Genomic DNA, 18,135 nt, shown 5'->3' on the forward strand with positions numbered 1-18,135 from the left:
TCAAAAACAAGATCTTGTGCTTTTAAAATAAAGCTTTAATTTATTTTAAAGAATAAATAAATGGGTACAAATGTTCTTGCAAATATCCCTCGTACAAAGTAAAAAGGAGGTATAATCATTCTTCCTCCCTGTGTTCTGGGAGAGAAAACACATTTTCTGATGCATTCAGAAAATCTGACAATGCCTTCTTTATGCAATGCTTGGTGTATTTTGATCCCATCCAGGAGATAAGCAGTTTTACATGTATGTAGAAACCCACTACCGCCTGTTCTTTCCCCATTCAATCTCTCAGAAAATTAAAGGCAAACCATGGGGACTTCTTTTTTGTTTTTAATAAAATTCCCAAAGGAATACATCTAGCAAGAGGGGAGATTATTAAAGTCACGAAAATCATGAAAAGCAGACCCCAGGGACCTTGATGAAGAGCCGGCTGTCACAAGAAGCCATCTCCATGGAAATAAATGCATTGTGTTGATGCAACCCACAAGAGCCCTTTAGCTCACGCACCTACCCACCTCTCATGCACACCTGACCCCAGCTCTCAGAGCCTTGCTATGGACTCCCACCACCCACTCACTCCAACTAAGGGCACCTTCTGTTTGCTTTCAGGACATCCCCTGTCAGTCCTTGCCTGTGACACAGCACTATGCATGTTCTTCATACTATAAAGCTGACTCTTTCCTAAGTGGCTTGATTGCAAGCATCTAAATGGAGAGGACAAACTAATCATAGGCTATGAATAAACAGAAGCAAAGCCATTGCCACAAAGCTAGGCCAGCACGCATATATTGGGGAATCATGAAGCTAGCTAGCTTCAGGCTTACACATAATGTCTGCTCAGGTTTACACACGACAGATTGTTGCAGGGCAAAGCCTCCCTCCTGGACACAGAGAAGAGAAGTTAGCTCTCTGACTAATCATCTAGAAATCTTCCCATTTTCTTGCTAGTACAATAAAGAGCTCGAAGTATGCAAGTGTTTGTGTGCGTGTTGCTTTGATAAAAATCATTTCAGGTTGGGTGGTTTTATTTGGAAATAGAGGTGAAAAAACATAAAAGCCCTTGTGAAAGATGAACAAAGAGAAAAATTTATGTTTTGTATTATAGATATGATCAGATAATAAATAATCATTTATATCAACTTGGTGCTTTCCATGAGGTAATCAAGTAATTCATTTTGCTAATTTTCTATCTTCAGAATGTGCTGGTGATTTTTGTGTTTAAGGAAAAGAAAATAAATAATTCTAAAGCACACTGTAATTATACCACACATACACACAAATAATTGAGTTTGGGGACCACACCCAATGGTGCTGGGGGGGCTACTTCTGGCAATGCATATGGGATCATGTGGTTGAATTTGGGGCTCCTGAATGCACTTCAGCTCTTTAAACCTTCTCCCTGGTCCATGTCTTTTCAGATTGAATGTTTCCGTGGCCTCTAAATTCTAATTATTTAATCTCCATTAGAGTTTCTGCCTTGCATTCATCACCCCCCCTCACTGCCCCACTCCGCCCCACCACCTCAGAGCCTACTGGTAAATGTTAGAGCTTAAAAATAAAACTGTTCAGTGGTTTGATAAAGCCATTCATGTCTGTAGACATGTGGGCAATACCTCGTAATTGTTTTAGACCGAAGAGGTAAAAGTGAAATTTGAGAAGTTAATTTAAGTTCTTAATTATCGTAAATTCATTAGTACCTATTTTCAGGTCTTTCCCATTGAAGGTGTGAGAAGAATGTTTTGTACAGAAGGAAAGCAAGCATCACTACTCAAATTTAATTAGCTCAAGACTTTTGGTTCATAAGTGAGAAAGCTTATGAGGCTTTTCCCTAAACCATTATCAAGAACAAACCAGTTTATTATAAACTGCATGAATATCTAGTCATTTGTTGCTTATGGTAAAAACCAGTATACCACACTACAATCAAAGGGAAGCAATTACTAAGTGCACCTAATTTTAAAAGTAACACTTAACACTTAAAAAGACTGTGTTTCTGGGGCTGGAGCGATAGCACAGCAGGTAGGGCATTTGCCTTGCATGTGGTCAACCCGGGTTCGATTCCCAGCATCCATATGGTCCCTTGAGCACCGCCAGGAGTAACTCCTGAGTGCAAAGCCAGGAGGTAACCCCTGTGCATTGCCGGGTGTGACCCAAAAAGCAAAAAAAAAAAAAAAAAAAAAGCTGTGTTTCTTAGTCTGTTTCTGATGTGGCCTTCTTCCCACAATGTTTCTTTCTTATGGGGCGCTCCCCTAACCCCAGCCTTATCCTATGAGTTGGATCCCTAGTCTTGTGCCAAGGTCCCCCCATTTATTCAATTTTCCCTGTATCCCCAATTGAAAAATGTTGATTTAACACATTGCGGTTAATATCTCGCATTTCCTGAGTGCCTGTTAAGTACTATATAATACAAACAACCTAACATGTAATTTTTCACAATTAATGCTCACAACAATCTTCTAAGGTACTATTATTATTTCCGAAAGGTTAAAAGAAGTTGAATAATTAGCAGAACCAGGGAAGCCCAGACTAGATTTCTGGGTCTCTCTGACTTCAGGGCCTTCTTTTGCTAGCAATTAACTGTTCCTGTCTTTATCTCATCTCCTAAACTGTGAGAGTAGAATGGTTTTCTCCATTCCTTTTCTTTCTTTTAATAGAAACATTTCAAAGTTAATTAATGAACAGTGACTTACAAAGTTATTGATAGTTGAATTTTAGATATACAGTATTCTAGCACTAATCCCACTACCAGTGTCAACTTCTCCACCAGTGTTTCTAAATTCTTTTTCACCACCCCCAACTAACTCCCTACACCAGCCTGCCACCTTGACAGGCAAATTTTAAAGTTTGGTCGTTCAAGTTTGAATCTCATATTTTCAGTGTTATCGAGTCTGTGGTTTGGTGTTTTCTACATTTTTACAGCTCGAGCACAAAGTACTTGCCCTCACTTGTGAGTGAGACTGGTGTTCACTCCCTGGCATCACCACCATCACCACCATTAACAATGGGAAGACGAGAGAAAAGAAAAATCTCAAGCAGAGTGTAACAAAAGTAATAGGCGTGGAGCTGGAGTGGTAGCACAGTGGGTAGGGCATTTGTCTTGCATGTGGCCTACCCGGGGTCAATTCCCAGCACATCCTATATGGTTCCCTGAGCACCTCAAGAGTAATTCCTGAGTGCAAAGCCAGGAGTAAACCCTGTGCATTGCCGGGTGTGACCCAAAAAGAAAAAAAAAAAGGTGCTCAATAAATGTTTGGTGAAAGAAGGAGGAAGTGTTCTCAATGATCAAGACTATCGGATGTCTATCATAGTTTTAATGTTAGGTATAATTTCCAATAGGTGTGTATAAATAAAATAAAGTCAAATACTTACATAATAAAATAACTATATATAACATAAGTGTTTATTAAATTAGTAATCCATACTTTATGTCAAAGCAAAACAAATAACCTTTTTCTTTAGCTAAAACTGGCTAAGGTAGACTAACATTTTTTCAATGTGGTATAACTTAATAAAAAATCTATGTCGGGGCTTGAGCAATAGCACAGCGGGTAGGGCATTTGCCTTGCATGTGGCTGACCCGGGTTCGATTCCTAGCATCCCATATGGTTCCCCGAGCACCTCCAGAAGTAATTCCTGAGTGCATGAGCCAGGAGTAACCCTGTGCAATGATGGGTGTGACCAAAAAGCAAAAAAAAAAAATGCACTCCCTAATGTTCCTCACTTTTGTAATGATCATTTTATATGCATTTATTATGATGGCTTTTTGTTGCATATGGACTTCTGTTGTAGGTGATTGTGTGATGACTTTATAATGAGGAACAATACCCAAGGAATTTAATGATCATACAAGCTGGCCATCTGGTCAACCCTGAACAATTCCTTAATAACTATTTTCTCTTTCACATGAAAAGAAACAAAATCAGAATTTCGGAGAATAAACCTGGCAACACGGACGACCTGTTTTGCATCTGCATGAGTCCTGAGAAAAGAATTATTAAGTTCTTTATGTATTAACTCAGAGAGAAGCCACAGCCAAGCCTAACATGGTAGGCACAGTCTCCGGACCCAGATTACTGGAGCTTTCTTGGAATGGGGGGTATGTCAAGTCCCTATTCTATTGGAGGGCCAGTGCTCCTGCTTCACCTGCTTCCACTTACGGTTAAATGTCCTGGCCCCAAGACCAATCCTGGAGAGAAGCCACGGCTGAACCAAACCTGGTAGACCTGAGACACAATGTTGCTAAAACATCTTCATGAGGCAGATGCTGGAGAGCTAGGCTGCAATGAGCCACCCCATGACATTGCCAAAGTTCACCTTACTGACAGCTCAGTAAAAACACAGAAAATCAGTTGGGAAAGTTGCGTAGAAGCTCACTAAGCTCACTGAGTGAAAACAATGGCGTAGAAGGCTCAACTAGCAAATCCTCAGACGATGACTTTCGTAACACCATTATGAAGTATGTGTTGTAATAAGCAATCTAAATTATTTTGTGCCTGCTAAGGGGACAGACAGAGGGGTGGGTGGGTCACATGGGATATTGGTGGAGGGAAGCCATACTGGCAGTGGAATTGCTGTTGGGATATTGAATACCTGAAATGACTGTATTATGAATAACTTTGTAAATCACAAGTATTTAAATAAAGTTTCAAATTAAAAAATTCTTTATGTATTAAGCTTTGTGAAATTCATTACTTCTTCACCTTATTTGGAACTTCATCTAGGGATTGACTTTCTGTTGATGATAACAATAACAAGAAGGCCCCCAATTTGGGGCAGGGGTAGAGTGATTTGCATCCATACCCAGTTATGCTCAGAAACTAGAAAGTAAATGCTGCCTAAGTATATCTTATTGCAACCTGAAAATGTCTGCAGTCGAAAGTGGGCACAACGGGATTATAGTCAGAGTTTTAGTTTATTATTTATTGGGATCTTTCCATTAACTGAGGCAGCACTCAATATATCTCTACATAGTGAATATGGCACACTTAAGAGTCACAAAAATATATATTACATATATAATGTGTTTTGATATACGTTTGCATCTTTCTGTGCAAGATTTTTCAAGGGTGCTAGCAGAGTCCATGGTTAGTCCATGGTCTTTTAAAACCTGGAGAGAACTGGGAATCAAAAAGAGTTCTTTTCTCTTATAATACTTTTTTATTGCTGTTAGAGAAGTGAGAAGGCCCCAATCAGGCCTGCTTGTGCCTGATGTTTTATTGTAAATAGCTCTTCACTCTCAAAACTCATATTTATTTGCCACTCTCATACCCTCCTCCTCTAGAAGTCAAAGGCTAGTCTTTTTCCTTCTTCATAGACAAGTTCTTCCACCCACAGTGTGCCTTTGATTGAGAACAACTTCCTTAGGCCCTCCCATCAGGGGTTCAATCAAGTGCAGACATTTTCATGTCACTAAAACTCAGGATGAGGGCGCTATGAGAAAGTACAGTCCTTAGGGCACAAACCTACCATGGGTTTAACCCTTGGCACTACATGGTCCTCCAACCATCACTAGATGCCACCCTGGAGGCCTTTCTCCAGAACCCCTGGGCATGGTCTTGGAGATCCCCAGCACTGCTGAGCTAATTAGGTAATCCGTGGCATCACAGGACCTAAGCAGCACTGTATCCTCTGGTTCTTGTTTTGAACTAAGGGCAGGTTTGCTGAGAATTTCAAGGAGGGCCCTCGGTCTTCTTGGGCTTCACTTGGGAACTCCTTGCCAAGCCTCGCTAAAACAAAACAGAACAAAAACTCAGCATAGGTCACCAAGGCTGATTTCTCTTACCAGCCCACCTGCTCTATAAACAGTTCTCTTAAATGCTCCCCTCCACATCCATCCCTCCCATTTCTGAAGCCTGTAGTCTGCAGAAACTGTGTGTACTTTGGAGTTCAATTCTATCTCCTAGCAGCACAGTTCCAACTTCCAGAAAGCAAAAACTTCCATTAAAATCCTCATCTCTTCTCTCAACACACCATCCTGTCAATATTTGCCCGACTGACCGTGACACAAACAGTGGCTCCTCTCAGTTAATGATCAACCTCCCTCCCTCCAGAAGGTGGAAAATTGCAGACTTCAAAAACCAGTTATCAAATCTCCAAATATCCATTTTCCTTTGCTTGACTATGGAGATAAAAACAGAGTTGTTTTTTTTTTAAAAAGCCAAACAGTATTTAAACCATTTAAAAGCCCTCACTTCTTTTACTCACTTGGATGAATTTCTATTACAAATGAAGTCTTAATTTGTACTCATTCTGTAGAGAATTCCCTGAGCCAATGTTTCACACACTCAAGGTCAGAGGGGTTCAGTGATACTGTTTTCTGACCAAGGGGCCAATGGCACTGAGCTTGGATGGCTTGCAATCCCCGGGATCAGCTCAGTTCACATAGAGATAAACTCTGCCACAGTCAATGAGAGGCACCGTTAAGCCCCTGTCCTTCTACTCTTTAATCACCTGGCCAATTTATAAGCTGAAGGAAGGATTTCATAATAGCTAGCAAAATGTTTATTCCTGGGTTCAGGGATGTGATTCAAGTGGAAGAGCACATGCTTTATATACAAGAGGTCCTGGGTTTAGTCTCCTGTATCATACGGCTGAACATTGTCCCTTCTCTCTCTAATCTTGTGCCTGAATTATGCATACTTTGCTTCCCCAGATACCATATTGTTTTTAGAAATGGACATCTATCATCTTATATTTCAGTTATCAATAATCAAAACATTATGATCATCAAAGAATAGGAATAAAAGAGAGTCTGAATAAAACTATATCTGGGGAACAGCACAGTGACTTAGAATACCTGCCTAGCAAATGTATGGTCCTGAGTTTGAATCCCTAGTGTCCACATACACTGTAACAATAATGGATGCTCTATCACTGCATTGCAAACAGCACTATCTGCAATTTCTAGTGCTATAAGTGATTTCTTTCTTTTTTTTTTTAACTTGAGTCACTGTGAGATGCAAAGTTACAAAGCTGATCACCATTGGTTTTATCACCATTGGTTTTCCAGTATACAGTATTCTAACACCCATTCCTCCACCTGTGTACATTTCCCACCACCAATGTCCACAGTTTCCCTCCCACCCCTGCCTGTCTCTATGGCAGGTACTTTCCTTCTTTCTCTCTCTCTCTGTCTCTGTCTTTGTCTCTCTCTCTGTGTCTTTCTGTCTCTCTTTGTCTCTCTCCCTTTGTGCGCCTCTATCTCTCTCTATCCTGTTTGGGGCATTATGATTTGCATATAAGTGATTTCTGGCAGTACCACAGTCAGATGTGTGTAAGCATTACAGAGGGATAATGTGTAAGTACTACCAAGCGCCCTGGATGAGCAGTGCAACTAAAAAGGTGTGTGGGTGTCATGTTCAGGAAATATGACTCTTGGCATGCATGTGTGTGAGCACAATAGCAACCCCCAGCATGCACCAACACCATGACTTGAATATCTCATTTAAAAGGTAACAATGCCCTGTTTTTGTTGTGCTTTGTTTGGCGGCCAGACCTAGAAATGTTCAGGGATTACTATTGGCTCTGAACTCAGGAATTACTCCTGGCAGTGCTCAGGGGACCACATGGGATGCCGGGGACCTAACCCAGGTCAACTGTGTGCAAGGTAGGCGCTGTACCTGCTGTATGGTTCCTACAATGCCCTGTTGAGGACGTGACTGAGCACCACAGCCTTGATAAGTACTCCAGTTTGGAATGAAATACCCACAACCTGATGTGCAGCCCTCAGCCAGCATCACGGGGTAAGTATGTGTGAGTCCCACAATTAGGGATGTGTGCAATCCTTAGTCATTGCAACAAAGTCATCAACAACAGCAAGGGGAAAGGGAAAGGAACTTTGAAAGAACTGTGTTTTTAAAAATTAACAAAAGATTTGTCTCACCAAATATTTACTACATATTCAGTATACATGTTAGGTACCCATTACATACCTCACACTAAGTTACAGTTTGCTAACATGAAAATTAACAGCTAACAAACCAGTTATGGAATAGTTTGTTACTTAAATAAATTACATATTCATTGTTTATTAGCAAACTGTTACTTAACTGAATGGTTTATTAGTTTTGTTAATGAACAAAGGATTGGAAAGGAATTGTCAGATGGTTCAGAGGCTAAAGCATGTGCCTGGCCAGTGTGAGGCTACAAATTTGATCTCTGGTGCTAGCTGCATGCGTGAGCCTGGAGGCTCTGTTCTTTATGCCTGCCTGACAGCTCTGCTCTTTGTGACCTCTGGCCCTGCAAATGCTTTCCGACTACACACAGCCCCAGTCTATAATAGAGAGCTATAGCTAGAACGTGTGCAACCCCTGGCAAGCACCACAAGCAAAGGTGTGAGCGCTACATAACCAGCTGTGTGTGTTAGTTATATAGTCTCTTCCTCCACCTGGGTCATGACAACATCAACTCAGGAGTGAGAAGAAGAAAAATAAAATAACATACATAATACAAAATATATGCAAATTTAAGGGGTTTTGGGGTGTTTTTTTTTGAGGGGGCAGGTTTGGGGCCACACCAACCAGTACTCAGGGTTTACTCCTGGCTCTATGCTCAGTGATCACTCCTGGAAATTCTTGGGGTATCATGTGGCATGCTAGGGATTGAATCTGGGTCAGCTGTGTGCAAGGCAAGAGCTTTCTTTACTCACTGTATATATGATCTTCCAAGTCCCTTTAAAATTTAAAAAAAAAAAGACTGGGAAAGAAGGTAGACTTGGGAGGGCTGGAGGGAATTAACCCATCAGATTTATTTTACCGGAAAGGAAACTAAAATCCAGAGATTGGGGCTAGAGCAATAAATAGCACAGCGGGTAGGGCGTTTGCCTTGCACGCGGCCGACCCGGGTTCAAATCCCAGCATCCCATATGGTCCCCTGAGCACCACCAGGAGTCATTCCTGAGTGCAGAGCCAAGAGTAACCCCTGTGCATCGCCGGGTGTAACCCAAAAAGAAAAAATAAAATAAAATAAAATAAAATCCAGAAATTCTGGTCCTCAAGCTATAAAGCAGGTGGGATACAGAGTTGGTGCTGCAGCTGGGGGAGGGGGGGTGACAGGCAAAGTCAAACTAACAGTGAAAAGATATCAAGTACCATAGATCTGAGGCATAATCAAAACTGTTCCATTTATGGGGCTGGAGTGATAGCACAATGGGTAGGGTATCTGCCTTGCACGCGGCCGGCCCGGGTTCAATTCCCAGCATCCCATATGGTCCCCTGAGCACCGCCAGGAGTAATTTCTGAGTGCAGAGCCAGGAGTAACCCTTGTGCAATACCAGGTGTGACCCAAAAAGAAAAAAAAACAATCCCCTGTCCCATTTAAGAGAATGTTAAGGTGTTCCTTAATCTTTATTGGACTGAGTATCTTTTCTGTTTAATCTGGGAGGAAGGGAGTGTCATTTAGCCCAATCAGGTTTTCACACAGGACAGGCACATGCTCTCCCACTGAGTTACTGCCCCAGTCCCTAATTTTTATTGTGTTCAGTTCTATTGTGACTTGACTACTTTTTAGAAGTTTTATGAGGCATAAAACCTTTACTGAAGTTAATTCACCAAAGAAAACAAGTAAATTAGGCCTGGTGTGCCTCATTGGATGGATTTAACTTCTTACAGTTTATGTGAAAATTGAGGCCTAAGAAGAAAATTAAATAGAAAATTTCAATACTAGTTTGATCCCTTGCACTGCATACATACCCCAGAGCCCTATCAGGAATGATTCCTGAAGTCAGGAGTTAGCCCTTATTACTCATCCTTGTGAACCCCCCAAACAAACAAAACAAAACAGAACAACATTTCTTAAAAAGATGAAGAAGGAAAGAAAAGAAAGCATATGAGGCCAGAGAAGTAGCACAGCAGGTAGGGTGCTGGCCTTGCATATGGTTAACCCGGGTTCGATTCCTATCACCAGATATAGTCCCTGAGCATCGCCAGAAATAATTCCTGAATGCAGAACTACGAGTAGCCACTGAACATTGTCCAAAAAATGATAAGCAGGCAAACAAACAAAACCCCCATAAATATGATAAAGTCACTAAATAACTAAAGTAATGTATGGTAAGAAAAGGTTAGGGCAGTGGCCAGAGAGAGAGAAAAAGCACAGTGGTCAAGATGCTTGCCTAGCAAGACCACGCCTAGAAAATCTAGGCTGTATTACCACTACTGGAGGCAAAGTGAGTGGGGTGGAATGAATGAGAGTAACGTTGGAGCTCGGAAAAAATAATCTTTTTCAAATTTCAATATCCCTTGGCTTAAAAACCAGGCCAAGAAATGAAGAAAATTTCAATACTGTAGCACTGTAGCACTGTCCTCCCGTTGTTCATTGATTTGCTCAAGCAGGCACCAGTAACGTCTCCATTGTAAGACTTGTTACTGTTTTTGGCATATCAAATACGCCATGAGTAGCTTGCCAAGCTTTACCATGGAGGCGAGATACTCTCGGTAGCTTGCCAGGCTCTCCGAGAGGGATGGAGAAATCAAACCCGGGTCAAATGCATGCAAGGCAAATGCTCTACCCACTGTGCTATTGCTCCAGTTCTCAATACTATAAAGTTTCTAAATTATTAATGCACAATAGAAGAAAGTTGGGAGAAGTTTAAGGGCTCACCTGAAGGGATCTGTCATTGGGGCATAAAAAATATTGCGAGAAGAGAGACCAGAAAGTATTTGAGTTTCCAGAAAAACTAAAAGAAACCTAGTGGTCATCAAGCTCCCTCCCAGTAGCACCAGGAAAGACAGATGCTTATCAGAGATGAGAGGTCTCTACTCTACATCTACACAGACAATTATAAAAAATATGCTGGGCCATATTACCACACCATATTTGATATGTTGATGTGTTGATGGAGTTCAGACAGTAAGCAACAAATCATAGAGAGTAATAATATATATATATATATTTCGAAGAGCCCGGAAAGCTACCGAGAGTATCCCGCCCACACGGGCAGAGCCTGGCAAGCTACCTGTGGCATATTCGATATGCCAAAAACAGTAACAATAGGTTTCATTCCCCTGACCCTGAAAGAGCCTCCAATCATTGGGAAAGACAAGTAAGGAGATACTGCTAAAATCTCAGAGCTCGGAGGAATAGGGCCAGGGCAGTAGCTCAACTGGTAGAGCACATGCCTTGGATGTGTGGTGTTTGGGGTTTAATACCCAAGACTGCCAGATGTAGGACTGGTAGCCCCAAGAACTGCTGGGCATAGCCCCTCTAAAGAAATTTTTAGAGCTGAAGAGATGGCTCAAAGGGCTAGAGCCAAGTCATTGTACACAGGAAACCTGAGTTTGATCTCTGGTACTGTATTCTCACCTCCAAAGCACTGGGAATGACCACTGAGCACTGAACTATGACTACCCCCTTAGTGCCACTGGGTATGATTTAGGAATAAAGAGTTTAAGAAAAAATGAGGGGGCTGGAGCAATAGTACAGTGGGTAGGACTTTTGCCTTGCATGCAGCCGACCCAGGTTCGATTGCAGCATCCCATATGGTCCCCCAAGCACTCCCAGGAGTAATTTCCTGAGTGAAAAGCCAGGAGTAACCCCTGTGCATCGCCAGCTGTGACCCAAAAAGAAAAAAAAAACCCAAAATCCAAAAACATTCCCAAAAAGAAAACGATCTATCCTATCTTCATCTATTCTCCTTCAGAGACCTAGGGCTCATCTTTCCAGAAAGCAATTCCCCCCCCCCCCAAATGCTCTTTCTGCCTCCACCCCTTATTAAGAACTCATTTGAAAGCTGTAGAAATGGCTGAAAGGGTCAGAGTGTATGTTTTACTTGTGGGAACCTTAGGTTTGATCCTGGCAAACCTCCTGAGCACTGCCAGATGTGCCCCACCCCTGCCCCCATAGAAGCTAGTTGTGGGATCCAGGAAACACATACATCACCAAAACAAACATTATTTGACTAACTGGAAGTGTTCTTTCCCATCCTTTTGTTGTATTGACAGAACATAAACCTCATGTTCTAGTATCTAATATATAATATTTTATTATTATTATTAATTTGGGGGCCACTACTCGGAGGTGCTCAGGTCTTACTTCTGACTCTGCACTTAGACATCAGTCCTAGAAGTGCTCCAGGGACCATATGACAAGCTAGGGACCCAAGTTAGATTGGTTGTGTGCAGAGCAAGTGCCCTATGCCCTGTTCTATCTCTCTGGCCCTCATATGCCAGAATCACACTTTCCTATCAATTCTTGGATGCCTGTTAATAAATATATGATTAAATTTTGTGTTTTATCTTGGCGATGTCTTTTTTCCATTTAATATGCATCCCTTTCTAATAAAATTGAGTATAGAGAAAAAGTTTTTCCTTCCCTTCCTATTAATTCACCTGTCATCCATTTTCTTCAACCGCACTTACTTTGTAAATAATTATTACACAATGAAAATAAAATTGTAATTTCAATTAAAAGCAACTGTCCATGCTACATAATCCTCCAAATGATGATCTTCTAACACTTGCAAATCATTTTAGTGAAATGGTCAACTCCTTAGCCAGACTCGTTAGGTATTTAGATTGCTTCTAATTTTTTTTATTTCTCAAATTAGAAAAAAAAATTTTTTGCATAAAAGTTGTCTGGGGGCTGGAGCAAGCGGCCGACCCAGGCTCAATCCCCGGCATCCCGTAAGGTCCACCAAGCACTGCCAGAAGTGTTTCCTGAGTGCAGAGCCAGGAATAACCCCTGAGCATCGCTGGGTGTGACCAAAAAAAGCAAAACAATAAAAAATAAAATAAAAGTTTTCTGTCTTTTTAAAATTAGTTCCATAAGTAACATATATAAAAAGGGGGCTGATACGTCAAAGACAGAAAATATGTTCCCCCGGGGCCAGAGCGATAGCACAGAGGGTAGGGCGTTTGCCTTGCACGCGGCTGACCTGGGTTCAATCCCCGGCATCCCATATGGTCCCCCAAGCACTGCCAGGAGTAATTCCTGAGTGCAAAAGCCAGGAATAACCCCTGAACAACGCTGGATGTGACCCAAAAAGCAAAAAAAAAGAAAAAAGAAAATATGTTTCCCAATGCATAAACATACTGAAGAAGTGTTCACAAAAATGATTGCTCTTGCTGGCTTAAAAAGGGAAGGTTGGGTTATAAATATTTTAGACAGAGGACAATTAAGTCACAAAGTAACAACAACAAAAAAATGTGTGCTATTCTTTTATAAACCGAAAGACCTAAGTCTGAGATGGAATTATACATCTAAGCCATGAAAAAAACTTAAAATCCTCACACAGTCTGAAAGATATACAAACAGGATGACAAATTAATTATTCATAAGAGGAATTACTTTTGTTAGGTAAAACAAATGGAAACATAGTAGAAGATTCATTTAACAACAAGTTAAAAAAAGTGGAAACATATTAAAAGATTCAATTAGCAACAAGTTGTGGGAGCTGGGTTGGGATGAGTTTGTTTTAAGAGAAAAAGGCAAATTAAGAGAGTAATTACTGAAGAAAGTTCCATGACTTTCTTCCAAACTTTCATTAGTTTGCATTTATAGCAAAGGATAAAAGCTACAGACAAAAGGCAATTTCTGCTGTAGTTGTTTGACCACCAAAGGAACAATACAGTAGCTAGACCTTTTCTTTCAGCTCCTTGCCTGCATTTACTCATTTGTCCCTCATTAGCAGAGCCCAGGTACCAACTATTCTAACAGGCAATTGATGATGAGATTTTAAAAAGCACCACCAACAAAGACCTGGGTTTTTCAAGAACCACAAGCTTATTCATCTTAAAAGGAGGAAAGGGGCGGGAGAGAAATAACCCACCAAACCACATTACAGCTCAATGGACAAATTTCTTCCCACCTCGTAATCTAAGGGCAAAATCAATTTTCATCTAAGTACCATTTCCTCCTGCTCTTTTTTTCTTGCCTTACACTAGCCACAAACTGTTTCTAGGTCACAACTATTTAAAATCCGCATTGATGGACTAAAATGGTCAAGGTGAAAGCTAGGACAAAAATCACTGAGAGCTCTTTGTACTCACTCCCACGGTCCAGCAACGTTGTGTCTCAGGGTTGGAAGATTCCGTCTGTGGTTGTCGCAAACTCCAGGATTCTGACAGGACCCAAGCTAGAAATCTGCACTTACAGTTTTGCTGCGACGAGAGTCCTTTTCCCCCCTCTCTCTTCTTTTTTTTGCTAGCTAGAAGTAGGTCCAAAAAACTGCTTTGTAATTAGATCATCTGCAGGAATCCTCTTCAAGTCAACTGCCACAGTGTCAGTCTGAAGAGAATAAACAAGAAGGCACTTAGCAGTTAAGTTTTGGAGGAGGAACTATTGTGAAGCCGGGTGTAACCTCCCAGATCCTCCAGAAAGGAATGAAATGGAGGGTGGTTTTCGGCACTGCTATGTGCTGCACGCTCTTTCCAGACTCCTCACTTGGCTTCTTCAAGTCTGGTTTTTGCAATGATACAGTAGGAGAGACCGATGTTGCGGTTTAAATGTGGTTCTTCCTTGCTTCCATCACACTCCAGAATAAGTCATCATATGTTCCAAGAGTGGGAAGTGGGAAAGCAACGAACATACTGTACAAATGAATTCCTTTGCTCAGTCATCTCTGTGTGTGTGTGTGTGTGTGTGTGTGTGTGTGTGTGTGTGTCTACGTTTTGGTTTTGGAATAAAAATCATGGCTATTGGCTGCCAGGCTACGGCTAGAAATCAGAGATAGGCGAGGTTCTGATTATTCTTCTTTCTTGGGGGTGGGGGCAGGAGGGGACTTGCTTATGAAGTCAAATTAAATTAGCAACAATGGAATGAAAAGAAATTTGGCCTATCAAAGGAAAGCTCTTCAAATGCCCTGCAGACTCCAGGGCTCATTAAGAGTTGAGATTTCATAGTTGGTTTCAGGGTATTTTCGAGATCAGATGAATTAAGACCTCGCTTTAGTTGTGTAGTTTAGTTTTTTATTTCTTTACTTGGGTAGGTTGAGAAAGTATGCTCCAGGCTCTGAGGACATGAAACGTTTGATTTTTATCTCTCATCTCATCTGTGACCCTGGCAGGTGTGGGCACTTCTGGGCACTGAAGACAAGACTCAGAGTTCAGAAATTCGGCGGATGGTAAATGTGGAGACTGAAGGTAATAAGCGAGTCTTGATGTAGTTAGCTTCTGCCAGCAGACCAAACTATTTCTGGGAAGTCTAACATTAGGGTGTGTATTGGCAATTGAACACAACTAGGTGAGAAAACACTCATAGGCTAGCTCATCAAACAGTGCTTGTTAAGTGAGCGGTCAGACAAGCAAACAATTTTGGATTTGTTTGCCAGGAAAAGCTGAAAGTTACAGAACTGGCCACCCCCCAAATGTGCCTCTTTGGCATAAGGATTCTTTTGAGCTGATTATTTTTCAAAACCTTTAGACAAAGATAATCCCATACTGGAATGGAAGTTAACCCTTTGGAATGGGAATTTACATTTATAAAGGAAATTTATATCAGAAAGGGGGGGTCTATAGGGGATAAGGTTTTTTTTTCTTTTCTTTTTTTTGGGGGGGTCTCACCTGGTAATGCACAGGGGTTACTCCTGGCTCATACACTCAGGAATTACTCCTGGCGGTGCTTGGGGGAACATATGGATGCTGGGAATCGAACCCGGGTCGGCCGTGTGCAAGGCAAACACCTTACCCACTGTGCTATCACTCCAGCCCCAGAAGGTGTTTTCTTTTGAGCAATATATCAGGGTAACCTTTGTTGGCTATAAGTCAGCCTCCCCTTCTCTCCTTTCCTCTTTGGAAATCTCAGTCCCAGTCTCGGATTTTGCTTTGGGTGATTAAGGGCAAGCTCAGTAATCTGGCTGCTTTTGAGTCATATTTTTTGTGAATTACTGTACCTATATAATTGTGTTACTTCTCCTATTTATCTCTTTTTCAGAGGGTCTCAGCAAAAGACCATGAAGGGCTCGTGGAAAATTAGTTTTCCTCCCTACAACACCATGCCTAGAAAATCTAGACTGCAATACCTCTAATAGAGTTAAGGTGAGTAGGGTGTTGATGAATCAGAGTAACACTGGCATTTGGGACAACAAGCTTTTTCAAAACGCAATATTCCTTGGTCCATAAGGATGTACACTCTTCCATATTTGCCCAGTCCCTTGATTACACAGAAACCACTGCTAATAATCTCAGTTTATTTGTTTTCAGTATTATCTGAGCACAGACAGATACCCTATTGAATGCCCAATTCAATAATGGGGTGTTCAGACAGCTCTCTGCTGGAAATGCCGATCTAGTCACCATTTCTCATTCCTTTGCATCAGCAATATTAGTATTTACCGATAGTTCTAGCAATTAACTCTAATCACATGAAAGCCCTTTTTAAAATTCAACATTTCTTTCTTTTTATTTTGGGACTGTGAGTTACAATATAGTAATGTTTCATTAACATGGAAGGCTCAACTAGAAACAACAGTTTAGTAAACCCTCAGTCAAGGACTTAATGTCCCCATGGTGAGATATAACAATTTTCACAAATTTTCTTTTACCGAAGAATTTTTTTTAATAATTCCATTAGCCACTTAGTGGTAACAAGCAATATAAAATAAATTACTGTGGGCCTGCTATGGGGTACAGGCTTGAGGGGTGATTAGGAAAATGGCAACAATGGTGAAAGGAAGGTCACAATGGTGGTGGGATTTGTGTTGAAATACGGAATGCCTGTAACAAATGCATCATGAACAACTTTGTAAACCACAGTGTTTAAATTAAGTGTGTGTGGGGGAATAGTAATGTTTCAGGAATATCAATGTTGTTCCACCATCAGAGGACATGCATTCTCCCACTACTATCCCCAGGTCCCCTCCTCCACTCCAAGTCTCCCCTCTTCACTCCACCACTTAGAAAACTCAGTTCTATAGGCAAACTCTCAAAATCTATTATTGGCCATTGTCTATTCCTTTATTATAGTTCTTTACACTCCATATGTGAGTGAGGTCAGTTGGTTTTTGTCCTTTTGCCCTAGACTCACTTTGGTCAACATGATGCTCCAACATGATGCATTTAAGTTGCAATAAACTGAAGTATTTGATATTTTCTCATAACTGAGTAGTATTCTTTGTGTATATAGTGCATAACTTAAAAATTTTTTGACCCACTACCGGCAATACTCAGGGGTACTCTTGGATCTGCACTCAGGAATTATTTCTGGCAGTGCTTGGGGAAGCATATGGGATGCCAGAGATCAAACCCGGGTCAGTGCAAGGCAAGCATCTTACCATTGTACTATCTCTCCAGCCTCTATATTGCACAACTTCTTTATCCACTTAATCATACTTGGGGTACCTGTGTTGTGTACAGATCTTGGCTATTGTGAATAATGCTGCAATGAACAAAGGAGTGCAAATATCTATTAAAATGAATGTTTTTGTAATCTCGGTGAGATGCCAAGCAGTGAATCACTGGGTAATAGAAAAGCTCAATTCTTAATTTTTTGAGATGTTTTCATACACTTTTCCATAGGCTGAACCAATGGATGAGGGCTTTACCAGCATTGATTGTATATAAGCTTTTCGATGTATGCCAGTCTCCTTGGGCTGATATTTCATTATTGTGGGATGATATCTTATTATTGTTTTGATTTGCATTTCCCCCATTATAAGTGATGGAGTACTTTTTCATATGCCTGTTGTCTGTCTGTGTGTCTTGTGATGAAGAACATGTTCTGCTCCTGTCTGTTTGATAAAGCTGTTGTTAAGTTTTGTGAGCTATTTATATATCTTGGATATTATCCCTTTGACAGATGTGTGGCGAGCAAATATTTTCTTCCAGACAGTTGGATGTTTGGATATCTTTTATCCTAGTTAAAGTCTCTTCAGTGTGCAGAATTTTTTTCATTTGATGTAGTCCCATTTATGTGTGTGTGTGTGTGTGTGTGTATATATGTGTGTGTGGGTGTGTTTGTGTCTGTCTGTGTGTCTGTGTTTGCATCCTGGACCAATGGCATCAAATCATTGCAGAGGTTTCTGAAGTCAACCTCCTAGAGAGTTCTGCCTCTCTTTACCTCAATATCATTTATGGATCTGGGTCTCAGTTGGAAGGCCATTTATTGAAGAGGTTTTCCATAATCCATTTTATGCACCTATCTCCTTTGTTGAAAATTAACTAGCCATGTAGTTTAAGGCTTATCTCTGGGCTTTTAATTCTA

At 41.0% G+C, this 18,135-nt stretch overlaps 1 protein-coding gene across 4 annotated transcripts in view; it reads right to left on the reverse strand.

Annotated features, from left to right (window-relative positions):
* CMKLR2 (chemerin chemokine-like receptor 2) overlaps nt 1-14,296 on the reverse strand; it is a 51,461-nt gene extending 37,165 nt beyond the window's left edge. For all 4 annotated transcript variants that reach the window (XM_055121755.1, XM_055121753.1, XM_055121754.1 and 1 more), the window contains exon 1: nt 13,986-14,296. The gene's annotated coding sequence lies outside the window, so the exon portion shown is untranslated. The remainder of the gene's footprint in view (nt 1-13,985) is intronic.
* Nucleotides 14,297-18,135: the final 3,839 nt, after the last annotated feature.

Source organism: Sorex araneus, chromosome X (genome assembly GCF_027595985.1).
Source record: "Sorex araneus isolate mSorAra2 chromosome X, mSorAra2.pri, whole genome shotgun sequence".
Lineage (NCBI taxonomy): Eukaryota > Metazoa > Chordata > Mammalia > Eulipotyphla > Soricidae > Sorex > Sorex araneus.